This window comes from Dipodomys ordii, unplaced genomic scaffold (genome assembly GCF_000151885.1).
Source record: "Dipodomys ordii isolate 6190 unplaced genomic scaffold, Dord_2.0 Scaffold11, whole genome shotgun sequence".
NCBI classification, from domain to species: Eukaryota; Metazoa; Chordata; class Mammalia; order Rodentia; family Heteromyidae; genus Dipodomys; species Dipodomys ordii.
Genome location: NW_012267227.1, coordinates 19,979,736 through 19,987,697, shown reverse-complemented (window position 1 = coordinate 19,987,697; position 7,962 = coordinate 19,979,736).

The following is a 7,962-nucleotide window of genomic DNA, read 5'->3' as shown; positions in this document are numbered from 1 at the left end:
TATTGTCACTTTAAAAATATATTTTGTTTTTAGCGTAGTGGCTTCAGCTATGAAATCTGTTCATGGTTTTAGGAAGAGGAGGGAATCCGTGGTGGATATTTTCCTACACAGAGAAACCGAGAGCGTTGATTGGTTGGAAACATGGTCACAACCTGGCATTGATAACTAAATTTGGCTGTACAAAAACAAAACAAAACAAAAAACCCAGCAGGTTAACACATCCACGTGCAAAATTAATCATATGGATTTGAGTGCCCTGTTGTCCAAGCAAGCCAGCTCTTATCTTACACTAGCTTATCTCTTTTTTTGGTCCATTTTTTATTGTAGAAATGCTGTACAGAGGGGTCACAGTTACATGAGCAGGGTAATGAGAGCGTTTCCTATTGTGCATTGTTGCCTCCTCCTTTGCTTTTCCCCTACCAGCCCTTCCCTCCCAACCACCACAACTACCTCGCTACACCAGCTTCTCTTGACTCTAAGAGATACTAGGTTTGGATATAAGGGATTCAGTACTGCCGGGACTTCAGAATATCTAAAAATGATGTTGGTTTAAACAGGAAACACGAGTCAATAAGAGAAGTGAGGAGCACAGCGATAGGAGGAAAGGGGAAGGGAGCGGGAAGAAGGGACAGAGGAAGAGAGAGCAGGAGGGAGGGAGAGGGAGGGAGGGAGACGGTTGGGGTTCTGAGTCATCTCCAGAGCTGAGCCGGGCCCTGGCAGGTGCCCCGTTCCACCGCGGGGCGGAGGGCAGTCTCCCGCTCTGGCAATGCTGGCGTGGACGGCTTTGCCTTGGGTGGGCATCTCTTTCTCTCTCTCTCTCTTGACAGAGTCCTCTAGTTAAACGTTCCATGCAGTGGAAGATTACAGAAACAATAGCCCCACATTCCAGGCTGAGGAGCACAAAGTAGGCTTCAGGCTTTTCTATGAATAGCCGGAGATGGGGGAGTGAAATGGAGCTGGAAACGTTGAGTGATCACCCCGGGCTTCTGCGTTTCTCAGCAGAAGCGGGGTCGACTTCCTGACTTCAAACGGCAGCCTTCCCCGTCTGTCCTGAGACCCGGGGTGTCCTCCGATTGCCCATGGCTCTTCGTGTTCTCCCGAGCTCTGGCCGCTGTCCTGAAGCCACTGAGACACTGGCCATCTCCCTCAACCATTTGTCCTTCCCGCTTCGCCGACCGTCGAGACCCACGCTCCCTTGGGCTAAACCTCGGTCTATTTGTAACACTCCATTCTTTCACACCCCTCCTCCTCTGCTTCACCCTCTCCCACATCTGCTCTGAAACACTTCAATTAAACCACAATCCATCTTCTCTGACCTTGCAGCACCCACGTTTCAGAGAGGACTAGAGAGAGGTAAATAAGCACGCCTTGTGTTAGGTGCCTCCGTGCGGCCCGCTGGATTTTACAGGCGGCTGGTCCTCTCCCGTGTCCCCCCGACCTGGCCCCCAGGTAGCCCCTTGGCTTTCCACAGCGCATTAACTTTAGTTTCAGAGAGAAACTTACTATTCTCCGGCGTGAGTATGCTCACCAGGCTCGTGGCATGGTAGACATTTCTTTGAGCAAAAGAAAAGTTTGCCTCTGCTCTCCAAGGCCAGATTTGTTTTTCTCTAATCCTCTTCTGTTTCCTTTTAGATTCTTTTCCCTATACGAAATTTGTCTTTTCTTCCTCTTTACTGAGTCACTTCTCGAACCTTGAATGTAACTTACATAATGCAGTAGAAAGAAAGCAGCGCCTCTTCTAGCCTAGGATTTTCTTCGGCTACGTAGGTTTTCCTTTGCCGTGAGCCTCTCAGACTTCCCTGACTCCCGCTGTTTCTTCAGCCTCCGGAGGAGTCTTCTCCTGACATCACATGAAGAGCACCAATGGCTCTTTATTTGCCAAATACAAAGGACAGTTTGGCTTTTATTTCACCCAATCTTTCTAAATCGTGTGATGGCCAGGGGTCTGGAGCCACCAGGCACACCCGGCCTCCCTCCCTCCAACCGAGTGCGCTACTTCCTTGTTTCTTCTAATATTTTTCTTTCTCTCTGTGAATAATCTTATCTGTAATAAAGTTTTAACTGGCATCCATATGATATTTCCATCTGTCTTTCAGACATTTCCAGCTAGCTACGGATGACACTAAAGTTCATAACAATCATTATTATTAGCACTTATTATGCACACTTTAGGAACTATTTTCAGCATTTTTCTTTTTTTTAAACTATTAGTAATCAAAACATCTGCATTCTCTTCATTTTTGCAAGTGAGAGCTGACACAACTTTGTCATGTCTTCCAAAAATTAAGTTGGTGATTAAACCCAGCGTATCCGACTCCGAAGCCGATGCTTCTGGCCATTTTATCAGCCCTGGCACGGCCAGCCTCCCTCTGTGTGCCGTGGATCTCACGCAGTCCTTTGCGACAGCCATGTACATCACCTGCGGCAGACCTTTCCCCAAATGGTCATCCCGGGCTCTTCGTCTTGCTAAATCTTTGTGCCTCTCCCTTAGGATTATTTTACATATTAGTTGTACAAAGGGTGTTCATCATGACATGTCTACTCCATATATACTATATGCACAAAACGTAATTTAATCAGACTCACCCTTGAGGTAAGTCTCCTTTCTCTGCTCTTCCCAATCCAACCCCTACCAGGCTGTAGCATCTATTTTCACACACACACACACACACACACACACACATCTCAGACAACACGCGGTCACATCCCTTATGTCCTGGACTTGTTGCTTTGTGCTGGCCGCATGGTTTTCTTCAGGCCCATTGCAGAAGCTCCTATGGTAGATCTCTGCCTGTGTCTAGGTAGGTTAGTGGTCTTCTCTTCGTCCACCAGACACCTTCATCTTTGGATTTTTTTTGGAGGGGGAGGGTCAGTCCTGGGTCTTGAACTCAGGGCCTGGGCACGGTGTCTGAACTTTTGTGCTCAAAGCTAGTGCTCTACCACTTTGAACCACAGAGCCACCAGTTTTCTGGTGGTTAATTAGAGGTAAGAGTCTCACGGACTTTGGAACCATGATCCTCAGATCTCAGCTTCCTGAGTGGCGAGGATTACAGGTCTGCGCCACCAGTGCCTGGCTCCATCCATCTTCTTATACCTGTGTCTGATTACCATTGCCCTCGGATAAATCTTTAATGATTCCCTGAATCCTGTAGCAATGTTGTTCCAAGTGAGTTTTGTGCGTCATCTTCCATCAAATCCTCTAGCAGGTTTGTTGGCCAACAGATTCCCAAGAACCCACCCAGAGTTCTGAATTACAAGTAGTCCTGGGACTCAGACTGTAGTCTTGAGCACCTCGCCGTGTGGTTGTTCTTAACACTAACATTGGAGAGCCTCTGGTCTTCAGAGTGGGTCCAAACCCAGAACTGCGGCTGAGGCTTGCCTCTCTTCTGCTCAGATGTTTCCACTTTTCCACCACGCTACACTCGGGGAACAGCAGCCTTTTCTCAGTTTCCCTAGCTGTGGTGACTGGCAGGTGTTTTGTACCTGAATGCTCGCTTTCCGTATCCTGGCAAGAGCTATGTGTGCTTACGTGAATATTGTGTGTTAAATCCCTCCGAGGTCTGCTCCGGGATGGTGCTACATACACAGCCATGAGAAATAACCCGTTCTGCACCTACCAGGTTCACTGCAGGATTATGCGGAACCAAGTTGTGGCTGAGGAGCCTGGCACCAGCCCAGAGTGGACACTTGAATCGCTTCAGCAATCTCTCTGTTGCTCACAGGGGATCATTTGGCCAGCGGTTCGCGTGGGCTCTTTGGAAGACATTCCACGTTTCCCGGTACTGCTCCCAGTCAGCCCACCCAGGGGAGCGGAGTTCGAGAGCTAAGCTCGTCACCTACTGAAAACTGGTGGCACAGATACGCTCAGGAGTATTCGACTGAAAGCGAACGCTTTCTGTGGTCTGTTTGCACGGCTTCACGCCTCCTAGCACAGGAGGAACGCAAGGGTGCGGGGCGTGGGTGGCCAGGCAGATGCATTCGGTGCTCAGCCAAGGAGCCTTTCTCTTCACCGCAGCCACGGATGGATACGTGGGCGAGGAGGCTGCTCAGAGATAGCGCGGGAGTCCCGACGGGCGGGCAGGTACTAGGGAACAAACCTGGAATTTAAACGTCGGACTCCGTGCTGTCTATTCTGCTCCGTGGTCGCATGTTGCCTGACTGGTGAGGTTTGTTTATGGAGATCTTTGTCTACATAAGTACACGCTGCTGCAGATACTTCCTTTTCCAGGGGACAGTAGAAATATCCGGCTGGGTTTTCCCATTAAAAGATCATTTCTTCCTGCCACATAAGCTAGTTTTCTCTGTTACATAAGGGGGTATTCTTACTTGTCCCTCTGCTGGACTTTGAGGACTGGCAACACTGCGGAGAGCAGGCAAGGCGTGCCATCTGGTAACGAGGAGCCATTCGCTGCTCAGAGCTTTGCCAGACTGGTTACCTGACCGACCATGATGTGGGAAAATTGAGAGCTGGGGTTGGAAAACACAGCCCTTCTCCCCGCTTCCAACACCCGCTCCCTTGCTGGGCTCCGCTCCCCGGAAACAGACAGCTGGGTCTCCGTCTCGTTCGTCTTAACAGTTGCACACTGGCTGTGTCACCAAGCTGTGCATTTGCTACAACAGTTGATTTTCTTCCTCAGACTGGGGGGAGGGGAGGTGTGGGAGGGAGGGGGAGAGAGAGAGGAGAGCATGTGTGTTGTTTTCCTGCACGTGTCTGTCCGTGTGCATCTGTCTGTCCACCCTAAGTCAGGGGACTATTAGGAGAGAGCCAAAGCTCTTTAATGAGCCTGGAGGTAATGCAAAATTCATGTGCCCTCACCTGTGGCTGGGCAGAGCCCGGCACACAATCAGAGCGGGGCCGCGGGGTGGGGCCGCCGTGCCTCACGGCTGCAGCAGGTACCTCTCTGCTACTGGGCATCTTGACCCACTTGCTCATTTTTTAGGAAGAAGTGGATACTTTCAATGGGAGAAACTCAAGTGTCAGATTTGCTCCTTGGAGCATTAATAAAAGGGCTCAGTTAGCCTCATCTCATTATTTTACTATGAGTATTGACTTTGGCCTACAGTCATGTATAGATAAAATGGTGCAAGGGCTTGTCCTAAGTGATTACTCAGAATTACAAATCATTTCACGTGTAACTGAATACTGCAGGTTGGCTGGCACCCTGCCCCTTGCTCCCCCCTCCCCTTTCTCTAATAGGAGCGGGAATCCAGCTTTGTCTGAAGAGGCAATTAATCTTATTCACTGAAAGCTGAATTTTAATTTGCCAGCATGTGGAGGACATATTTGCCTATCACACGGAATTAGTCGAACAGAGAATTCTTAAAAATTGTTTAAGGTCCTGGCATTCTTGGACAGAGAAAATATCATCAAGATATATTCCCTCATTAGCGATCTACTCGCCTTTGTATGTATACGCACATGTGTGCATGCATGTGCACACACACACACACACACATCTTTCTGTACCGGTAGACTAAGCTTGTTTTTAGAACAATAACTCTGTCAGGATAGACTTGGCTTAGTCTGTATCTGTAGGTAGCTGATTGCATTTTATTTTATATAAAAGAACCCACAAGATATGTGTGTTTGGAGGAAAATGAACACAAGGTGGGAAAGATAAATTTCAGTTTTCTAGTGATTCTAAAAGGCTATTATTTTTAAAGGCACAGTTTAGAGATGATCAGAAAAATAAAGACACCCATAAAAATCCTAGGCAGAGTGCATAGATCCGCATCAGAGCACGGGGCAGGTGTGGGGGGGTGCTCGGTGCTCGGCGCTCCTGCCAGCCCTGTGCCAGAGACCCGGGAAGGTCTGCCGGGTGAGACCCAGGAAGGTCTGCAGGGCAGGCCCTGCACAGGAGACCTGGGAAGGTCTGCTGGGGAAGGTCTGCACTGGAGACCCGGGAAGGTCTGCCGGGGAAGGTCTGCACTAGAGACCCAGGAAGGTCTGCAGGGCAGGCCCTGCACAGGAGACCCGGGAAGGTCTGCCGGGCCAGCCCTGCCCCTCACTCTTCCTGCTGGGCTGTGTTTTGAGTTTCCCCGTCCCCCCCCCCCCGCGTTTTGTCTGAGCTTGGTTTCACATGTAGACAAAGTGCAACGCAAAACAAAGCCAGACACCTTCCCGCCGCAGCTGCCCGTGGTCCCCAGGAGGAGCGGGGCGTGGGCACGATTTCTGCGTGTTCTTCCACACTAGGTGAGGCGCTCACCCCTCCCGCGCACGCTGCTGACATGCCTCCCCTCCCCCCACCAGAGAACGTGGAAAAGGAAACCCGGAGGACAGGTATCACAGATGCCAAGTTACTGATCCACGAGCCTTCACCCGGAGGGTTCACTCCGAGAGAGTTGCGGAGCTCTTCCTGGGCGCTCTGTGTCCCCTTTCCATTGATGGTCCGACATTCTCAGAATCGGCCCTCAAACCTGGTCGCCCCCCCCCACCTCCCCCTGCCATGCACAACTGAACACGCAACAGTGAGGGTGTGAAACACCTTCTAGATGTTTCCCCTGTGTTCTGAGCCCTGCCCTGTGTTCTAAGCCCTTCCCTGTGTTCTGAGCCCTTCCCTGTGTTCTGGGCCCTTCCCCGTGGTGGGTGAGCAGGGGCGCGGCTGAGACTCGAACAGGCTGTGCGTGGGGGTCGGACAGTCACACGGCCTCTCCGCTCCCACAGACGCCATGCAGGGCTCACCCTGGCAATTATGCTGAAAGGAAACAGTGTGAAATACAAGGTTCCCACGTTATTGCTAGAAAACACTGCTTTACAGCATGCCAGCACCGTAGAAATAGGGTTCTTGAATCCGGTGTAAACCTGGTAAAACTGCTACTCATAAGCTGACATGTTGAACTGAAACCCCATTGTACAGCTGCTTGATGGTGATAAGAGCACAGGGATAAACAGACGTTAAATTGCACAGGTTGAATTTGGCTACGTGAAAGCCCAGAAACGTGCATTTGCAAATCAGCATTTACGGACGCTCTCAGCCTTGAGCAAGCGTGGCGGGCTGCCCGCTCCCCGGCCACGCACGCAGCAGCTGTTGGGGTCTGGCTGTTTATAGGAGGAAATCCTCCACCAGGTACTCAATTGTAAGGTAGATCTTCAATATTGTTGTGACTGTCGGACCTATTTAACAAAAAAATCAGGGGCAGAGACAAAGCAAATGCAAAGACAGAGTTTCAGTCCTTCGGTCACTTTTCAATGTTCTACTTTCATTCTTTATCTCAGAAGAAAGAAATGAGTTTTAAAAATAATTACCAGAAACCACGGAATGATGGCTTCTACCTGTGACCTCGGCTACCGTGGAGGTCAAGTCTGGGAAGGCTGTATTTCAAGGACAGCCCCAACAAAAGTTAGAAAAACCAATCTCAACAACAGCAACAAATCTGGGCATGGTACAACATACTATAATCCCAGCTAGGTAGGACACACATGGGTTTGAGGATCACCCGAGTCTCTGAGTCCTAGTGATGCTATCTTTATTAGGAGAGTCTGATTAAATCTCAAATCACAGGACAGCACAGACGCATTTTGAACAAATGGTTTAGAATTTATTCATAGGTTGCTAAGACCCTAAATAACCCCTGCCTCTGTCATTTTTTTTGGTATTTTTGTCTTTCTCAGCTTGCTTAGATAACAGCAGCATGATTCCTGCCCTGCACGCCTTCCTTCTGTGTGTGGAGATTAAGAACATAAGGCCTAATGTAGCACAGAGATCGAGGGAAATGCAGAGCTCATTTGGGAAATTTTTACAGTCCTGTTGTTAGAAGAAGTAAGATGGTATTTTGCAGTAATTTCTGGTCCTGAGGAATATTGGCTAAAAGCCGCTTTGATATTAGGACACAAATGTTTCTTTTGGATAGATGACGTTCAAATCCTTTACCACAGCCTTGCTGATTTATGCAAAGTGTCCATTTTTTCACCCAAATATAGCGGATTCTCTATTTGGTGAAGGTTTTGTGTGTCTCTGTCTC